A 20,446-nucleotide genomic window follows, 5' to 3' on the forward strand; every position below is an offset into this window, starting at 1 on the left:
GTAATCTTATAATATCCTGTTTTCACCTGATTGTAGTGTGGCGCTGCACTGCTGCTGCTCATTCCTGTCTTATCCATTGGAATCTTTGCCTTTACATTTGCATAATGTTTCTAAAATGAAGAATATACTGACAGAGTGATGCTGAAAAAATAATCCATGCATTTACTTTGAGAATAGACTATTGTAACTCCTTATTGCCAGGGTGTCCAAATAACTGCTTTAAACGTCTTCTATTGATTCAAAATGCTGCAGCGAGAGTCCTAACAATGACCAACCTCAGAGATCACAACTCTCCAATGCTAACCTCTCTTCATTGGCTCCCTGTTAAATCTAGAATACAATTTAAAATCCTTCTTCTAACTCATAAAGTTCTTAACAACCAGGCTCCACCATATCTTAAAGAACTGTTAGTCCCTTATCTCCCCAGAAGAACACTTGGTTCTCAGAGGGCTGCTTATTGGAGGTTTTCTAAAAGTAGAATGGAGGAGGAGCTTTCAGGTTCCTCTTATGTGGAACCAGATCCCAGTTTCATTTCGGGTGGCTGAAACAGTCTCTACTTCTAAGGTTCAGATAAAAACTTTTCTATTTAATACATTTTACAGTGAGAGTTGCTTCAGGACACCCTTGACCATTTTGTAGCAAAGCTGCCAGAGGTTAAGACTGCTGAGCTTCTTTGCTTTCTTATTCACCACTATTACATGTCACTAACATTTGACTCTCTCTTTGTAGTCTGTGCTCTCAACCTCCCTGCTGGATGTGTGACAATGGAATTGAAGGTGGTTTGAAGCCTCCTGTCCTGATCAGTCTTCACAGAGTGGATCTCTCTCTTATCTATCCATCTGTCCTCCCTTCTATCCTCTCACCCCAACCTGTCAGCTGAATGCCACCACCACTCTGGTTTCTGCTAAGGTTTCTTCCTGTTACAGGGAGTTTTTCCTTTCCACACTCGCTCACACTTGCTCATATGCATTTTCTAAATCAGAGTGCCCTGTGCTTGTATATAAAATAAAGAATAATGACATGATTCATGGATGGTTTTATTCTTTGTCATAAGATGTCATAGGTAATTTTTTAAGTTTTATCACGGACATTTGCTCCTTTCCTGCTGAAGAAATTTCAATTACTCCCCATTCTTGTAGTTTGTTTATCTGAATGCACCACACATTGTCACTGGATGACTGAAGTAGGCAGATCAATTTAGTTGCTGAACTCTACAGCTGTGGTTATAGCTGTAGTGTCTTGCTGAAATAGGTTCAGACAGTTAGACAGCTTTGCCAATCATGCACGCAGCAAGTGTATACCGAATAAACTGTTTCTCCATGGCTCAGCAACAATTTGGAATATAAAACAGGTGCAGTGATGTGAAATGGAAGTGTAATGCAGAATTTAGAATAGAGAAGAGAGGGGTGAGATGAGACACTTTTCTATGTTGTCCTGAAGGTAAGGAAAAATGATAAATAGAATGAAAGCTTACACCGTTATTTCTGGATTACTGAAATAAATCTGCCTCATTTCATTGTCAATAATTCCTTACCATTATTGCCTCAGATAGCAATGTTTTAATTTATTTTCAAAAATGTTTGTAGTTATTTCATCAGAGCCCGGACATCAGTCAGAAGCTATTTTTATGACAATACATTGAATTCTTCAATTTTTTAATTCTCCTTATAAAAAATTGTTTTATCATTTACACAAATCAGATCCTTTATCCAATTGAAAAATAATTCAACATTTTGTTTAGACTAAGATGATACATTCAGGTATCTAAAGAAATTCAAGATATCCTTCCTTTTTGGTTCTAATGAAGCATTCTTCCGCCATCATGTGAGAGAATTTCTTTTTCTCGGCTGTGTTTTTGTCAGGGTTTGTGAACTCAATTGCACGGCAGACAAGAAGCTCAGTTCAAAAGTGTTTATTTATAAAAACCACAGCAGAAGCGAATTCAGGCAGTCCAAGGTCAAAACCAGCACAGGCGATTGAGGAGGAAATCCAGGAGGCAAACATGGGCAGGCAAGAGGTCAAAACACAAAGGAAAAAATGGCGGGTGCAAATGGTGCAAATGGTGTGAGAACGCAGACAAACTGGCAACTAGAGCTATAAGAGAGGGGAACTAAATACACACACTGATGACGATGACACACAGCTGTGACCAAGAGGAGGAAGCAGGAGAGCACAGGGGCGGAGCGAAGGGGAACACAGGAGGGGAGAGGTGAAAACCCTCAGTATCGTGCAGCAGATAACTGCAAAATATTTCATTTTGTGATGCAAGCAAGAAATTTGGCACAAATACTCTTTGAGGTCCACTTTTTGTAAAAAAAAAAGGCATTAGCCACGCAAAATTCCAAGATGGCGACCATTTTTCAAGATGGCCACCATGTGCACCATAAATTCGTCTTCTGCAGCAAAATATTTGAAACAAAATGCAACATTAAGGGTAAAAACCAAAGATTCTAATGTCTAACATTTTAGCCTGATTATTTTTTGTTATGTAACATCACACAGCATAGTTGTCACAAAGATGGCATCCAAAATGTCTGCCGCGAAACCAAAAAATGCTCATACTTCAGGAAATAATAGACATAGAATAGTGATTTTTGATCTATCACTAGGTTTTTGGGATCAATTCATTAGATGGACACTATTCTAGATTCCTAGTATTGCTGAAACAAAGATGCAGTCCAATATGGCTGTTACAATAGCATAAACCATTGTTCACCAACTAGCAACTGGAACTAAATTAGGGTTTGTATGATTTGCTAACTTGATATGGTTTTCACCAATTTGTGATAATATAGTATGCACTGTGTTTGTACCGGCTCATGAAAATAAAGTGCATGGCGCGACTGTTCTGGCCCATGACAGAACGTGACACAAGCCTACAAACACATGTGCATGGTCAGTTGGCCTACGGTGGGGTTGCCGTGGTAATGGCAACGTGGAAAAGTCAGAATTTGTCTGAGGTCTTATTCGCGTATACTTCAAACATCACACGACTCTGCGTAATCAGGATTGGATTTCTGTGTCCCTGCCATGTTCAGCACACACTGGGGCTTGACTCCTGCCACGCAGAGCCCCCACAGGGTACACAACCAGTACCACTGTTGCAGAACATAGGACATGTAGGGTGGTACAGAACACGAGACATACAGGGTGGTACAGAACACGAGACATACAGGGTGGTACAGAACACAAGACACATAGGGTGGTTCAGAACAAAAGACATATAGGGTGGTACAGAACACAACCCCGGAGTGTGGGTGATCCTGACACGCTCACACAGGGTAATCAGGGTAGGGTTTCTAGGTGCCCCGAACGTGCTCAGCACAAATTGGGGCTTGACTCCTGCTGCACAGAGCCCTAACAGGGTACACAACCAGTACCGCTGTCATTCCCCTTCACTCAAACATTTGCAAAGCTGTTAGACTTCACAACTGCAACTGCATATAGTTGTGCAGCTCAGACCCAGTCTGTAGCACTTGCACCTTCCACTGCAGGCTGATTTGCAACCGCATTTGGTCAGTTGTTGGCAACTTTGGTAACTTGGGTAGCTTCAGCACAGTTGTTAAGACATTGAGATTTATAGATTTCATGGCAGCCATCTTGGACGCCAACTTTGCTTTGATCATTTGATTAGGTACTCTAGCCCAGAAAACCTTTCTTTTAGATACTTTAGTCCATAAAACCTAGTTATACATCCATCCATCCATCCATCCATTTTCTGCCCCGAGGCCTCCTACCGGAGGGACATGCCCGGAACACCTCCCTAGGGAGGCGTCCGGGGGGCATCCGAAACAGGTGCCTGAGCCACCTCAGCTGGCTCCTCTCGATGTGGAGGAGCAGCGGCTCTACTCCGAGCTCCTCCCTGGTGACTGAGCTCCTCACCCTATCTCTAAGGGTGACTGAGCTCCTCCCCCTATCTCTAAGGGTGACTGAGCTCCTCACCCTATCTCAAAGGGTGACTGAGCTCCTCCCCCTATCTCAAAGGGTGACTGAGCTCCTCACCCTATCTCTAAGGGTGACTGAGCTCCTCCCCCTATCTCTAAGGGTGACTGAGCTCCTCACCCTATCTCTAAGGGTGACTGAGCTCCTCACCCTATCTCTAAGGGTGACTGAGCTCCTCACCCTATCTCTAAGGGTGACTAAGCTCCTCACCCTATCTCTAAGGGTGACTGAGCTCCTCACCCTATCTCTAAGGGTGCGCCCAGCCACCCTACGGAGGAAGCTCATTTCAGCCGCTTGTATCCGGGATTTCGTTCTTTCGGTCATGACCCATAGTTCATGACCATAGGTGAGGGTAGGAACGAAGATCGACCGGTAAATCGAGAGCTTCGCTTTTTGGCTCAGCTCCTTCTTCACCACGACGGACCGATACAACGTCCGCATAACTGCAGACGCTGCACCGATCTGCCTGTCGATCTCACGCTCCATCTTTCCCCCACTCGTGAACAAGACCTCAAGATACTTAAACTCCTCCACCTGTGACAAGGGCACTCCACCGACCTGGAGGGGGCAAGCCACCTTTTTCCGGTCGAGAACCATGGCCTCGGATTTAGAGGTGCTGATCTTCATCCCAGCTGCTTCACACTCGGCTGCGAACCGCATCAGTGCACGCTGGAGATCCAGGCTTGATGGAGCCAACAGAACCACATCATCCGCAAATAGCAGAGATAAGATCCTGTGGTCCCCAAACTGGACCCCCTCCGGCCCCCGGCTGTGCCTAGAAATTCTGTCCATATAAGTAATGAACAGAACCGGTGATAAAGGACACCCCTGCCGGAGGCCAACGTGCACTGGGAACAGGTCCGACTTACTGCCGGCAATGCGAACCAGACTCCTACTCCGGGAATACAAGGACCGAACAGCCCTCAACAAGGGACCCCGGACTCCGTACTCCCGGAGCACCCCCCACAGGACATCTCGAGGGACGTGGTCAAACGCCTTCTCCAGTTCCACAAAACACACGTGGACTGGTTGGGCGAACTCCCATGAACCCTCAAGCACCTGGTGGAGAGTATAGAGCTGGTCCAATGTTCCATGACCAGGACGAAAACCGCATTGTTCCTCTTGGATCCGAGGTTCGACTAACGGCCGGACCCTCCTCTCCAGTACCCTGGAGTAGACTTTCCCGGGGAGGCTGAGGAGTGTGATCCCTCTGTAGTTGGAACACACCCTCCGATCCCCCTTCTTAAAAAGAGGGACCACCACCCCGGTCTGCCAGTCCAGAGGTACTGACCCCGCCCGCCACGCGATGTTGCAGAGACGAGTCAGCCACGACAGTCCCTGCACATCCAGAGACTTAACCCTCTGGGGCCTGAAGCATTTTGTGCCGTTTTTCACTACAATTGATTTTTCCTTTATATCTCAGATATAAAATTCTTAAACCTTGCCTTTTTTGGTGTCATTTTGTTGAGGACAACCTCATAAATGCATTTCTGAAGTATTTTCATCACTTTGGCATACTGTATTAAAACAGTGGATCTAAAAACACCATAAAATTACAAATTCGGGTGGTAAAAACATAGATTTATTGACTATAAAATTCACAGACATGGTTATCGAATCATTTTGTTTACTTGTAAAGTAAATCTAAACTATAATTAACTAAAATGTATCAAAACAGGACTGAAAAAACAATTATATACAGATATTTACAGTGAAATAGAAGCACTGCCTCAGGCGTTTTTATAAAACTATTTGGAAAAGGTCACACATATAATGTCAGGTGAAGACAAATTATTTGTGCCACTCAAAAAAACAGACTCTGTCCAACACAACACAGAGGGACACATCACACATGGCATTTCCATGAAGTGTTTTTCCTTTTCTTGTGTTCCTGCAGGCAATTTTTACATTTTAGCCTTTGGCTGTTGTGGTGGAGCTGGAATGATGGGGACAGGGGTGGGGGACACGTCTCCTGGTCTGGGGGACACCTGTCTCCTCTCTAACAAAAATAAGCTGAGGTGTTCAATATTGCCATCAGAATCACTCTCAAACTCAGTGTCAGACTCGATGCTCTTCTTCAAAAAAAAAAAAAAAAAGTCGGAGCGCCTGATTGACGTTCATAAGGCGCGTCATTGTTTTGATAGAAGAAAAAAAAAAGAGTTCACTTGAAACTAAAAAACACTCTAATCTCACTCACTACACACTAACTACACACTAACTACACACTAACTACACACTCACTACATGGTCAAATCATGATAATAGTCGCTTTTTCTCTGATATAAATCTCAACTCACTCTCGCTGTCTCCGTCTCTCTGTTTACTTTTTCACGGGTGAACTAAACAAAATGACACCTCCCACTATGGAAACTTTTGATTGGACATGGGCTCTTCTTCTCAACCAATGAGTGAAAGGTATACTGGCACATTACAAGTGTTGTTTTTTTTTTGCTGCTCCGTTACTTTCACTTTCACTCCTGACCGGTCTTCTGCACCTGACGCACTAAAATGTCGCGGAAAAACACGGACACAGTTTTCCTCATATCTCCGCTTTTATTTGGGCTATCAACATCATTTAAAAACGAGCTTGTAGTTTTATATCTGCACTTTCGACACGGATTGAAACACTGGACCAGATGACGCTGTGCTGTGACACTACTGCCTTTTCAAACGGTCATGTGATTTTGACGCTGCAGAGCGTCAATCGGCCCCAGAGGGTTAAGGAACTCTGGGCGAATATCATCCACTCCCGGTGCCTTGCCACCGAGGAGCTTCACAACAACCTCTGTGACTTCAGCTTGGGAAATGGACGAGTCCACCTCTGAGAACCCAGCCTCTGCTTCCTCAATGGAAGACGTGGTGGTGGGATTGAGGAGGTCCTCGAAGTATTCCTTCCACCGCCCGACGACATCTCCAGTTGAGGTCAACAGCTCCCCACGTCCACTGTAAACAGAGTTGGTGGAGAACTGATGATCTAACAGTGCCCGATAGGACTCCTTCTTCAGCTTGACGGCATCCCTTACTTCCGGTTGCCATCACCGGGTTCGGGGATTGCCGCCACGACAGGCGCCAGAGACCCTGCGGCCACAGCTCCATGCAGCGGCTTCGACAATGGAAGTGGAGAACATGGTCCACTCGGACTCAATGTCTCTAGCCTCCCTCGGGATCTGTGAGAAGCTCTCCCGGAGGTGGGAGTTGAAAACTGCGCGGACGGAGGGCTCGGCCAGATGTTCCCAGCAAACCCTCATAACACGTTTGGGCCTGCCGAGTCTATCCGGCCTCCTCCCAGTCCAGCGCATCCAACTCACCACCAGGTGGCGATCAGTTGACAGCTCTGCCCCTCTCTTTACCCGAGTGTCCAAGACACGCGGCCAGAGATCAGATGACACGACCACAAAGTCTATCATTGACCTCCGGCCTAGGGTGTCCTGGTGCCACGTGCACTGATGGACACCCCTGTGCTCGAACATGGTGTTCATTATGGACAAGCTGTGACTGGCACAGAAGTCCAATAACAGAACACCACTCGGGTTCAGATCGGGGAGGCCGTTCCTCCCAATCACCCCCTTCCAAGTCTCGCTGTCATTGCCCACGTGGGCGTTGAAGTCCCCCAGGAGGACAATGGAGAATATACATGCAAAATATAATCTTTCATTCAAATACTTGGCTTTTAAATTGAACTTTTCAATCAAGATGGTTGCCATCTTGAAAAATGGCCGCCATCTTGGAATTTTGCGTGGCTCACACCTTTTTAACAAAAAGTGGACCTCAAAGAATATTTGTGCCAAATTTCATGCTTGCATCACAAACTGAAGTATTCTTTGGTATTTTGCAGTTATCTGCTGCACTAGTAAGGGAGGAGTGAGTGAGAGCAGGATCATGACAGTTTTTATAAATTGAATATGGAATATGATGGTGGGGGGTTTCGCCCTCTTCAATCCACTTGGCTCTGGACCTTATAAATGCTCTCTGAGCTTTATTCAGATCAAATCTATCTGGATGTACCTTCCAGTGTACTTGTGCTTCCCAGAACTGAACATGATCCATGAAACCGTGACATAACTTAAGCCATTGATGTCATTCTGCCTTTAAAATATGGCGTTAACAACATACAAATATGGCGGCGACCACAAACAAGTATGTCGGTGCATGTAAGCCGCCATTATTTGATACTGCTCTAGCGGATTTCAATTTTGAGAATAGTATGGCTCTGACCATGAGCAATTATTGCAGCGTCCACAAACAAGCATGTCGGCAGCTACAAACAAGTATGTTGGCGCCCACAAACAAGTATGTCAGTGCCAATAAGCAACCATTTTGATACCACACGGGCGGGGTTTCAATTCAGGAAGAGCACGGTCGCATTGTGGATCATGTACTCTTGCCTGCCACCAACAGTCACCCTCTCGAATTTTCCTCTGACCACATCCTGTCCTGACACTGGAGGTTGCATCGGAAGCAAACTGACAGTGAAGGTTTACAGCCAGGTTGTCTTGCTATAACATGAATGTTAGCTGACGATACACCAGTTGGTGGCAGGAAGATGCTCAATAATGTGGCTATTAGCTCCTCTTGAAAGAAATGGACTTTTAACTCGGACTGTGGGTAAACGATTATTTTTAAAACGATTATTTGGGCAATTATTTTATCGAACAGTCAACTATTCTAATGGACATCGCCTTGGCTCCGTTAGTTGACATTCAATAGCGAACTAACTTCCGTGTAGTGAATCATGATACTAAGCTGGCAAACAGCAGTCTCATAATGTGTTTCACTCAGAAACGACCACAGCATGATTGAGCTTATGCAAATCATGAATTGGCAAACATAGCGGTGAACAGATATGGCTAATGTTACTACAATCTGCTTGCTACCGTAGCTAGCAGCTCTACACACATTAGTTGTGCTGGTGTGATATGCCGGCTCCATCGTGCAAAGACTGCAAAAAACTATACCTTGATGCTTCTGGCTGCATTCAACCACCTTTGATGTAGGGCGGAGGGTTGCTGCTGAGCCTGAGAGGTGGTTGGAGATGAGTTTCGTCATCCATGCTGGTTTGTTTTGGTCACTGGCATGTTGCAAGTGACAACGCATCGACTTGTGGTGTTATGGAAATCTTGGAATCTTGTTTTGTCTCAAAAGAATGATGTGTAATTTTAATGATGTGTAATGACCTGTGTCAGCACTGTTGAAACCTCTGTGCTGCTTTTGGTGTCCTTCAATGCAGACTCAAAACAATCCATCCTTCAAGAAGGCACTGTCTGACTTCACAGTGAGACAAACTCCTGGACAACCATGCAGAGGTAGTACTGTGACTTTGTCTCTTCTTGCAAGAATAATCTAATAAACTTTCTCTCAAACTTTTCAATTGCTTTCAGTCTCTTTCCTGTGTATTCTGTATCCCTGAGGTTTTCTTACTCGGAAAATTCTCCTAACAACTTGGTCCTTCGAGCCAGATTCCAACATCCCTCTCGTTGGCAGGATTGGAACTGAAATGTGCACGTGGGAAAGGCTGTTCAGGCTTTTCCTACACAAAGTCCTTGAACTGAATTGTTGTAGGCCGGTTCCACTGGAGGTGAGAGGGTGACGGAATATAAACAACAGTTTAGACAGATTCAGGATCAGCTGGGGTGGGAAAGATCCTCTTGTGTGGAAGGGACGGTGTTGGATATCCGTCCATAGGCTTAGTACGGTTGCAACAGTGTGGTAAAAGTGAATACAAGGTTATTCCCGACAAATGGTATCAGGTCAGACTTGTCCTTACTAGGTGTAGGTGTTTAAGGTTACCCTGTGTAAAAGTAAATACAAGGTTATACTGGATAAACAATATGTGGTCGACCTTCCTTAATGCTGAACAGGCCAGAGTCACTGTAAGAAAACTACAGGAATAAAAATAAGTTTGTCTCTGGACATTAAAGATTTCAAGAGTGTTGGTGAACACTTACGTGAATGAGAACTGGGTGAATGTGTTTTCTCTTTCTTTCTGAAGTGGGTGCTAGATATTTCAGTGGTGCATCAGTGCATTCCCATACTGTGTGTTGCATTATTACAAATTGCTGAATTGTCTGGTTGCTTGGGACATAATTGCCTTACAAGCTTACAACGGGAAGGCATTTGCAACACACTGACTGGCCTAGTTATTCGGGTAGCAATTTGCATTCAACTGATGGTGGCCAGAGGGCAGAAAATATGAAAATATTTTAAAAGAATGCAATGAGTAAGTCCTCAAGGGGAGGCAACTAGTATGAGAAGTGATGTAAAGTATGATGCAAATAAACCTAAAAAGCTGTGACTTTCTTTTAAAATAATTGAAAAGTAAGAAGTAACTGTTTATTTGAGAAATTTGTTTTGCAGATCAATGTTGTGTTTGTGTCTAAAACTTACAAACTCGACTGACGGAAGGACTGGTGAGAGGAAAGAAGGAGAGAGAGAGGAGAGATGGGAGGGGGGGGCTCATCTCATGAATGTGCTTCATGGTTCAGATGCAGAGTGATCTGGAGCGCACCTACATATACAGCTATTCCTCTTTCTGAGTCCAAAATACACTTCCACAAACACATCTGTGACATTTTAAAACATTTTAGACAATCTGTGTCCTCTGACTTTAGAAATATTCCTGGTGCTGTTGAGACATTTTAAACATTTTCTAACATGTATTTGACTCATTGCCTTTTCAAATGTTTCTTTCAGTACAGCAGTTTTGGTCATTTTTATTTGCTTGTTTGTTTATTTTTGGTGTTTTGCGTGATTTAGAGTCTTATTATTCAATCATATCAGCCATTTTGTCTTCCTTCAGTACTTTTGCAGTGCAGACAGAAGACATAGAGACAGTTCAGTGTGTAGAAGACACCTCGCCACACTGAACAGCCTCAGACTAGTTAGCATGGGACTTGAAACAAAAACAAAACAGCAGCCTTCTAAAGCTGCTCCAAAACTAAGTCATGTGTGAATGATAGATTCAAAAAGACTGGAAGTTGAATACTAAACTTGGTCAGAGACTATTTTAGGGTTAACTATAATGGTAATACACTCATCAATTTATTTGAAATTTTAATAAAAAAAAACAAAAACAAAAAAAAAAATAGCAAAATTACTGAATAATGAATAATTACCTGAATAAACTAATTGGATGGAATAAATATATCAACAAGGGAATTCTTTACAATATTTTGTGTGTGACAATCTGCATGAAGCAGAGAAGGTGAGTTCACTCCATAACTCCTCCTTATCAAACAGCTGCTGTGGTGGCTGAGGACATTGTATGAAAACAACCATGGGGGCACGCAGCTTGAAGAGAGCATGTGAGTGATTCAGCTATTGCATTGTTCAATAGAGAAATAAAAAAAAAGATTAATACTAATTTTTCTTTTGCTTTGAGTTTTGTTTGTTAAGATTCTGTGTAGACAATGCCGCTCTGATCTCTACTCTGCTTCCACCATCTTCCACCAGACTCCAGGGTATAGACTTCACTGCAACGATAAGTGCAGATGATACCATAAGAACTTGACTGAGATTTTTTGACATGTATGGTGATACTGTCTTTTTTGCTTTGTTGAGATTATTTGCAGGAAATAAGTGTAGTAGTGAACATGCAGTGAAATGGAAAGAGAGAGCTGCACCCAGAGGAATGAGGGGATCTTGAAGGAGTGAGAGGATGTGGAGGCGTTAGATTCAACTACAAACATGGAAAATTCCAATGTGATGACGACATGCCGCGACGCGACGTAAAATGCACTTGAGTGTACCAAGGTTGTACCATGAACATACACACACAGTGGGAGAAAGAAGGGATGCAAATACACACAGTGGAGATGACATTCCAGTGGGAACACACAAGCATGAGTTTAAACTTGAGGATTTGAGGACCAAATTAGAATTTGATGTGTGCAATGAAATGTATGACCTTTTGCAGATGTCCAAAAATTTAATGGTTTATAAAATTAACAATAGATTAGTGACTTCTAAACTAACGTGGTGACTAAGCTAAACAAAATTAAACATTTTGATGAAGCTTGGAAACAGCCATCTTATATAAAACAAAACCTCAAAAAAGAAACTAAAAATAAGAAACTCATAAGATGATTCTCAATAATCTTTTAGATAATAGATTGTTACCTTTGCTGAAACAAAATCATGATTATCAGACATAATCTATATAGAACGTCAATGAAAAAAAAAAGAAAAAAAAACACTTTAACTTAGAGCTAGTTTATGATATGCTGCTATAATGAGCCATGAAGGATCTCATGTCTCAACAGGAGGGAAGACACACATCATAAATGGATTTCTAATCACTCGAAAACATTTACGCAAACAGTGGACTGCAAAAATGGTTTTATGACCTCAGTGCTGACTCAAAAACATGGAGATATGGAACGGCCTGTAGTGTATCACGTGCACTGCCTGTGTGTGTACAAGCTGTGGTAGCAGCCTCATTGGTGCTGTTTCACCCACTTGCCTTGAAAGTACCCCACGGAGTGTCTGTGATATTACTTTAAAACAAACTATCTCATCTATCACCTGCGAGACAAGACAGTTCTACTGTCTACCCAAAAAGTACAGCCTCGACCAGATTTAAAAGACGAGCCTCTGACAAAATTAGATTTATCAATGTTTGTAGGTCATGTTAAAAGAACACAGATGGTTCAAACTCAACAGGCTATGCTGTAGTGACCTCGAACAAAATCCTTAAACCTAACTCTCTACCTAAACATCATTCAGCACAAGCAGCTGAACTGGTAGCATTAACAGAAGCAACCAAAACAGGGAAAAGAAAATGAATTACTGTGTTCACTGACAGCCAGTATGCATTTTCAATGGTACATGTTTTTTTCACAGCAATGGAAAAATAGAGGTATGATTACTTCTACAGGGAAAGACATCAACCACAAAGACCTAATCTTACAGTTACTAGATGCAATACAACGTCCAAGGCAACTAGCTATCTGCAAATGTCCAGCTAATACAAACAAAAATGACCTCATCTCAAAAGGAAACGCTTTTGCCAACTGGACTGCAAAAAGAAGATCATCAGAAGATCAGAAGCTTTATTGTCATTGTACATGGTACAACAAAATTGCGGTGTAGCTACAGTAGACACACAGTAGACATACAATGGAACACAGGCAGCCATTCTCACATTCAGCATCGCATTCATCTCAGCAGACATACCACACATACAGAATAACCTAAACATTCAGCGCTCATACAGACCCGCTCACACACACCCAGATGAGTGAGTAAGTGAGGGACATTAGTGCAGTAAAAAAGGCTATCCAACTATTGAAAGTGCTAACGAGTCTAGAACAACCAGTAGAAATAGACATGCAAATCCTAAAAGACATGCAAAAAGTGTCACCACAACAAGAAAGGGATGGTTGGATTTGTAATGGAGCAATATTAAAAGATGACCTATACTTCTGACCTGAAGGGAAACTAATCGTATCAAAAAAACCTGTATAGATCTGAATCAGTAATGAGCCATGGGCCTTGCCATGTCTCAACAGGAGGGATGGTATCAATAATCAAGACAGTATTCACAACATACGGATTCTCAAATTATTCTAAAAAATGTTGTTCACAATGACCTATACAGTATGTGCTAAACATAACTGGCAGGGTGCCATTATCATCTTTTACCAAAAGAGGTAAATTTCCAGAACCACAATATTCATTTCAACATGTATGCATGGACTATATTGAACTGTCCAAATGTGAAGGTAAAAAATACTGTTTAGTGATAATAGACTCTTTCTCTAAATGGGTTGAAGACTTTCCAACAATCACACCAGATGCATTAACAGTGGCTAAAGCCTTGGCGAAAGAAATAATACCCCGATTTGGCATACCAGAAAAACTTTAGTGATGAAGGTAGTCATTTTGTGAATGAAGTAATAAAACAAATAGGAAAACATTTTGACATGCAGTTAAAAAAACCATTGCGCTTACCATTCACAATCAGCATGGTTAGTGGAAAGACATAATGGAATTGTTAAAAATATACTTAAGAAAACAATGGAAGAAACAAAAATGAACTGGGTACAATGTTTAGTGAAATGTCTTTCGCAGGGAAAGGTTTAACTCAATTTGAATTAATATACGGATGGCCATATATTATTCTACAACTTAGACCTTTTCCTAAACCTAATGAAGAAGTTGATCAGACTTTGGCTGACTACATGGCATGAATGTTAGCAAAAAAATAGATATCATTTACAAAATCTGTTCCAGGTGAGCCTGTTGTGAGCCAAGACTCACCTGTGAAACCAGGAGATTGGTGCGAATAAAAGTCATTAATAGAAAAGTGTGGTCAAGCCTAAGGTGGGAAGGCCCATACCAGGTACTACTGACAAAATCAACAGCTGTAAAAATTGCAGAGGAACAGTCTTGGATTAATCTTTCCCATTGTAAAATATTTAAATCACGACAACTGGCCAACATACTCCAAATGGGCTACAAATGGGTCCTTCCTTATCGTGGTGGGGTCGTCTCAACCCTGGTGAGGGTCAGCAGCAGACACTAGTGTGACTAAATAGGAGGACAGGGATAGCTATGGAGGGTTTAGAAACAGAAGAAGGTGAAAGACAAAGATTCTGGCAAACTCTTTAGGATAACTGGATATGGACTCAGGCAACAACAGACATTTGAGCAGATTGACACAACAAGCAGCACACAGGACAGGAATACCAACACTCACTTGTACATTAGAAGATGACTGTGCGGTGCAGTTTGACATTTGTTCCATAATCCCCTATGAGAAGCACTCAAGAACAGCTTTAGTGACTGCTAAGACCTACTTGTGCATACTAGATGCGACAGACTCTAAAAAACGGAACTGTGACTCCTGGCAGATAGTGTTGACTTATTCAGGACCATCTGACTGGGGGTACAGACCTGGAAGAGCAGTTCAATACAGGCTAAAAGAATGGTCAACATTGGTAAAACTCCACCCTCCAGCTAAATGCTCAGTTCAAACAGACTGCCACTCATTACTCTAAAATATAGAATTTTTAACTTATGTAGATTTGCTCTAACAAGTGACACAAACGAAAGAAACAAATTAAATTGATTAAATTAAATTAAATTAAATTATAGTTATCACTTTCAATCAGCAAGTTTAGTTAAAAGAACTAACAGAACAGGTTTAGTTAATACTTAGTAAATTGGAGTAGAAGTCTTAGAAAGAGATCCTGTGGGTCTCATAACAATTTATATCAAAGACCTGAACTAAAAAGTCAATTAATAAACCATCACATGCTATTTAATCACACCACCACCAGGACAATACTTTCAAACTCCAAATTTAGTGATTTAGCTGAACTTTCTACAGAGAAAGATAAGTGTGGCAACAAAGTTAATCAACCAATAAATGAAACAACCAGGAAAGAAGAAAAGTTTGCAAGTTTTGCACTATAGGGCGCACTGGATTATAAGGCCCGTTGTCAATGAATGATCTATTTTCATATATAAAGTGCAGTCAGTTAAACTTTATTAAACACGTTCACAGTAACTCTCAACATTGTTAAACGTTAATGAGCGCAATGAACGTTAATACCTGAACTGTGTTAAGTTGTAACACGTGAAAAACAAAACAATACGCTCACTTTTTCAGTTTATTCCTCGTCCACAAATCCCTCAAAGTCTTCATCTTCAGTGTCCGAGTTTAGCAGTTGGGCGATTACAGCATCCAACATGCCCGAATCCCTCTCGCCATTATCCGAGTCAGTGTTGTTGCTGTTTGCTGGCAGTTCAGTGATGATTCCGACCTTTGTGAAAGCTCGGACCACAGTTGAGACTGATACCTTAAGCCAGGCCTCCACGATCCATTGGCATATAGTGGCATAAGTCGCCCGGCGCCGTCTCCCTGTCTTGGTGAATGTGTGTTCGCCTTCTGTCATCCACTGCTCCCACGCAGCTCGCAGTTAACTTTGAACGCCCTGTTCACACCAATATCTAGCGGCTGGAGTTCCTTAGTTAATCCACCCGGTATGATGGCAAGCTCTTGAATTAGTTTGCTTCACTTGGCTTTTGGCAGCATCGGTGAGATGGAGTCGCAGATCAATAGGGTCGGAGATTTGTGAAAAACACCATCCGGTCTCTTGACATACATTTCTCTGAGCCACTCACTCATCTTTTCCTCGTCCATCCAGCCCTTTGGGTTAGCTTTGATGATGACGCCGACTGGAAACGTTTCTCGTGGCAAAGTCTTCCTCTTGAAAATGACCATGGGTGGAAGTTTCATTAGCCATTAGCCTGGCAACCGAGAACTACAGTGAAGGATGAGTTCTCATACCCTGTGGTGTGTATAGACACCGTTCTGGTCCCTGTTTTCTCTACAGTGTGGTCTCACCTCATCAAAGGTGAGGGGAACCTCGTCCATGTTGGTGATGGGCTCTGGCCGGATCTTCTATTCAGTGATCTTGTTTTGGCAGTATACACGGACAATGCCCAGTTTTTCACCATAATCTTTCGGCGGTTGCTGCGAGACGGTAGTTCATGTGTGGATAGAGAGATTGCATCTTTTAATAAAACGAAAGCACCAAGAAGGACTGCCTGGAAAGTCATTGATATTCCTGTCCCGTGCTAATGCTGTTGTTTTCAGGTGAATAGATACTGTAAAGACGCTTCTCCCTGCTGCTCTCTGTTCAATAACCCACTGCTCAATGTTGTCCTCTAACTGTGGCCATCTCGCTTTGTTTCTGCAGGAACTGTGTGGTCTTCTTTACTTGGCGCAGGTCATCTTCTTGCTTCCTCCACTTCCGGACCCTTGATTCATTAATGTTGAATTCTCTCGCAGCTGTTCTATTCTCTTGTTCTACTGTGTAACAGATTGCCTTGAGTTTGAAGTCCGCGTCGTATGTGTGTCTTTTGACAGGTGCCATTTTGGGATCCTTAACACACTGTAATATTATGGTGAAGCACAGTATGTATTACTCAGCGACGCTCCTGGCTATGGTAGCCTTAATGCTGCAAGCAGTGCGGCTTTGTAATTTAAGAAGTCGTACTAAAACATTTTTACTTAGTGCAGTGAGGGCCGTTGTTGGGATCTCACAAGACCACAGAAAGTTTGTTCATTTCTAAGGAAAGACAATTTTCATTTGTCATGATACACAGTCATGACATATGAATTCGGACGGAGGAATGTGGTTGACCATCAGACCCTGTGGAGGGGACCTTTTGCCCCCGCTTTCTGCTGAAAAGACGCTTAACCCATGCACTCAGCCAGACACTGATTGTTTGAAGCTCTCAGGATTCGACACCTTCAAATCCACAAACTTTCAACAAAAAGCCTGAAGAACTAGTCTCATAGAGTCTCTTGCAGTGAGTCGACCCCGAGTAGATGGGTTGCTGGAGGCAGCTCACCCAGCGTTAGCATACAGCTAACACCAGAGGCCTGCAACCAGAGGCCTCCACTCCTCCACTCCTCTGCTGACCCGACCACGAGGGTCAGACCTTCCCCTGATCCAGAGACCAGCACCCAGAGTCTGATCTCCCATCAACCAAGGAAAACCAACCAGTTCCTCCAGGACGGACCAGGGAAACGACGCCTCACAGAACTTCTTGGTGTTTTCCTCAACCAGCAGGAAAACTATCATAGACCCGAGCGACCAGCTCCTCAGTCTGGACAAAAGGAACAACCAGGAGCTGCAAAGAAGGACTCCTGAAACATCAACTTCATCTTCTTCTCCTCAGCCTGCAGAACCAGCAACCACAGTTAGCAGGAGGTGCTAACTACAGGAGAAGACACCAGCTTCCCTCCAGCAGGACAACAACTGAACTCCTTCAAGGAAGTGGGAACAACAACTGGGCTTTACCTGAGATTAGTTAAACCTGATGCTATGATAGAACTGTTTAACTTTTTGAAGATGTGTTGATTCTGTTACAGTGATTGAGTTCTATAGATAATGATACTAGGAGCAGTTATCAACCTGTAAACCAGCAGACACAGGGTCTGCATGCTAATCTTTGCTTTACTAACTTGTTAACTCACAATCCTACACATATCACATCAAAGACAACATCACACAGTAACTGAACACCATCTGACGACTCCTGACGTTTTACAAAACAAGTCTCATTCACATCAAGTCATTCTAGAAATGGTCCTTTAGCAGAGACACACAGGAAACAGACGCTAAAGACTAGCTTCCATGTTCCATTGTTCTCCAGCACATGGTGGAGACCCAGGACAGACTTCCTGCTCTCTGATAACCTCCATTGGAATGTAGTTTCTTGTGATCCGCCATCTTGTTTTATAGTTCCATCACATGGAACTATAAAACACACACACACACACACACACACACACACACACACACACACACACACACACACACACACACACACACACACACACACACACACACACACACACACACACTAAGCTGTATATAGGTAGTTAGAATCTGTGTTTTATTTGTTTTCATTGTAAATAAATATAATTTTTGGAATCATACTTGTTGTGTTATTAATGAGCACAAAAGTGAATGAAATGTCGACCTCTTCTGTGTCAAGAACTCCAAAATCCTTCAAGCTTTACTGTTAATTCTGGTAATTGTAATTAATTTAACTATTAATTCAAATTCCTGATGAACTGTTTAGTATACCTTATGAGACTGATAGAACTGAATTGGCTATCATTTCCTGTTAAGACAGGTGGAGCTCCGAGGTTATGATACAGATTAGATTAAATTTCAATAACATTATTAATAACTATCTTTGATAATCATTAATCATTATCGATAGCCAACCACAACATAAATAGTGATCCTTGTGAGGCAAGAAATCCCTACACCGTGTACCACACAAATTTGCTTCAAGGTCAATAAGCACAACCAGAATGAATCCATATATAAGGCACTTTGGATTATAAGGCACACTGTCGATTTTTGAGAAAATTAAAGGCTTTTAAGTGCACCCTATAGTGCAAAGAATACGGTAGACTTACTGATTTATACCTGTTAAAAGTCAAACTAATGCAAGGGACAAAGCCATTCCCTTTGAATTCAAATGATGACCATTCAAACTATTGATGCATCAAAAATATGTCTCTCCTCCTGCTGACTATCGTCCTCCCAGTCACTCAACAGACTGAGATGTTTGTGGTACAAAGGGAACACCACCTGCCTGATAAGAAGGTTCAGGACAGAACGTGGGTTCTGTGCAGAGATTGATGCAAGGCATCGGAAAGGTCACAGACAAGGAGCATGAAGTGGAAACATGACCTCCTCACAAGACAATGTCTTTGTCAAGAAATGGGCTTATGGGAGACACTGACACAGGAAAACAGGAGGTGCACAGTGATCCAACTAGAGATGCTTTAATGTGTTGATATAAAATATAAGATAAATAGAAATCCATTTTCAGCACAAAATCTCCTCACATAGAAATGCACACTTTGGTGTGATATGTGTGCAGAGATTTCTACAGATGATATGCCTTGTTTCGCCATGTCTCAAATCACGTCAGAGTGAGGTTCCAAAGACATTTTAGCCTGAGCAAGAGAATAGAAGTCAGAGATTGTGGCTCTCTTGCCAGAAACACAATGCTGTTCTCATACATGCTTTTACTTTGAAAATGACAACTTCCAATCACACAATAGTAAAAAAAGAAAACGGGCATTTCTTTTTAAATTTCTGTTCTATAACGATATTATTTTTTGTCTTTAGAAACAGAAAATAAAAATCAATCAGCTTTTAAAGCTTTGCGTATCCCTTCTTCAGCCTGATACAGAAAAATGCATTGGATTTTCAGTGCTGAGAAACCAGACTCCTTAATATAAAAATCAAATAATGACTCATTTTTGGTTTTTTTTAATGAAAACTGTAATTCTAATGACCACAACATACACTGACCACAAACATAGGGAAAGTGCAAAAACTCCCTTTAGCAGGAGGAAACCAAAAGAACCAGACTTGAGCCACGTTTACACATAGCCTATATTTACAAAAACAAATAATTTCCCTTGTACCTTGTCACAACACCCTTCATTTATACAAACAGTTGGGAACATGGGGCACCAATATGTTGGGTTCTCCTTGCACATCAAGCAGTTTGGCTATCAATAATGATTAATAATCATCGAAGACGAATTATTTTATTGAAAAGTTAATCTGATATACATTAGATAACTTTGGGGCACCACCAACAGGAAATATAGCCAATTTGTTTATAACAGTCTCATAAGATATAATAAACAGTTAATTCAGAATTGGAATTATGAGTTAAATAAATAACAAAGCCTGAAGTGCCTGAATGCTCAGCTGCAGTAGAGAACTGCAGTGGGGGCAATCCCTGTAAAAATCTGCTTCAAGGCACAGCAGGACACAGAGCTTACTACATATTCATTTTAATAAACTACGCTAGCACCAACATATTAAAGTGGGAACATGTGAACACTGATATGGGATCATCTGAAGACTACCTGAAACACTTGTGAGGGAAATAAACATTAAGTACACTAGTTTTTAGTGGCATTTTAGTGTTCATTCTACATTATTTGCTT

General features: G+C 42.1%; 2 protein-coding genes across 3 annotated transcripts in view; both read left to right on the forward strand.

Moving 5' to 3' along the window:
- The window catches only part of mpped1 (metallophosphoesterase domain containing 1), a gene marked incomplete at both ends in the record, with an annotated part of 407,823 nt that overhangs the window by 125,359 nt on the left and 262,018 nt on the right, over positions 1-20,446 (forward strand). The gene's annotated exons all lie outside the window — the stretch shown is intronic.
- The window catches only part of scube1 (signal peptide, CUB domain, EGF-like 1), a 174,519-nt gene that overhangs the window by 113,361 nt on the left and 40,712 nt on the right, over positions 1-20,446 (forward strand). The window lies entirely within an intron of this gene.

This window comes from Blennius ocellaris, assembly GCF_963422515.1.
Source record: "Blennius ocellaris genome assembly, chromosome: 22".
Taxonomy (NCBI): domain Eukaryota; kingdom Metazoa; phylum Chordata; class Actinopteri; order Blenniiformes; family Blenniidae; genus Blennius; species Blennius ocellaris.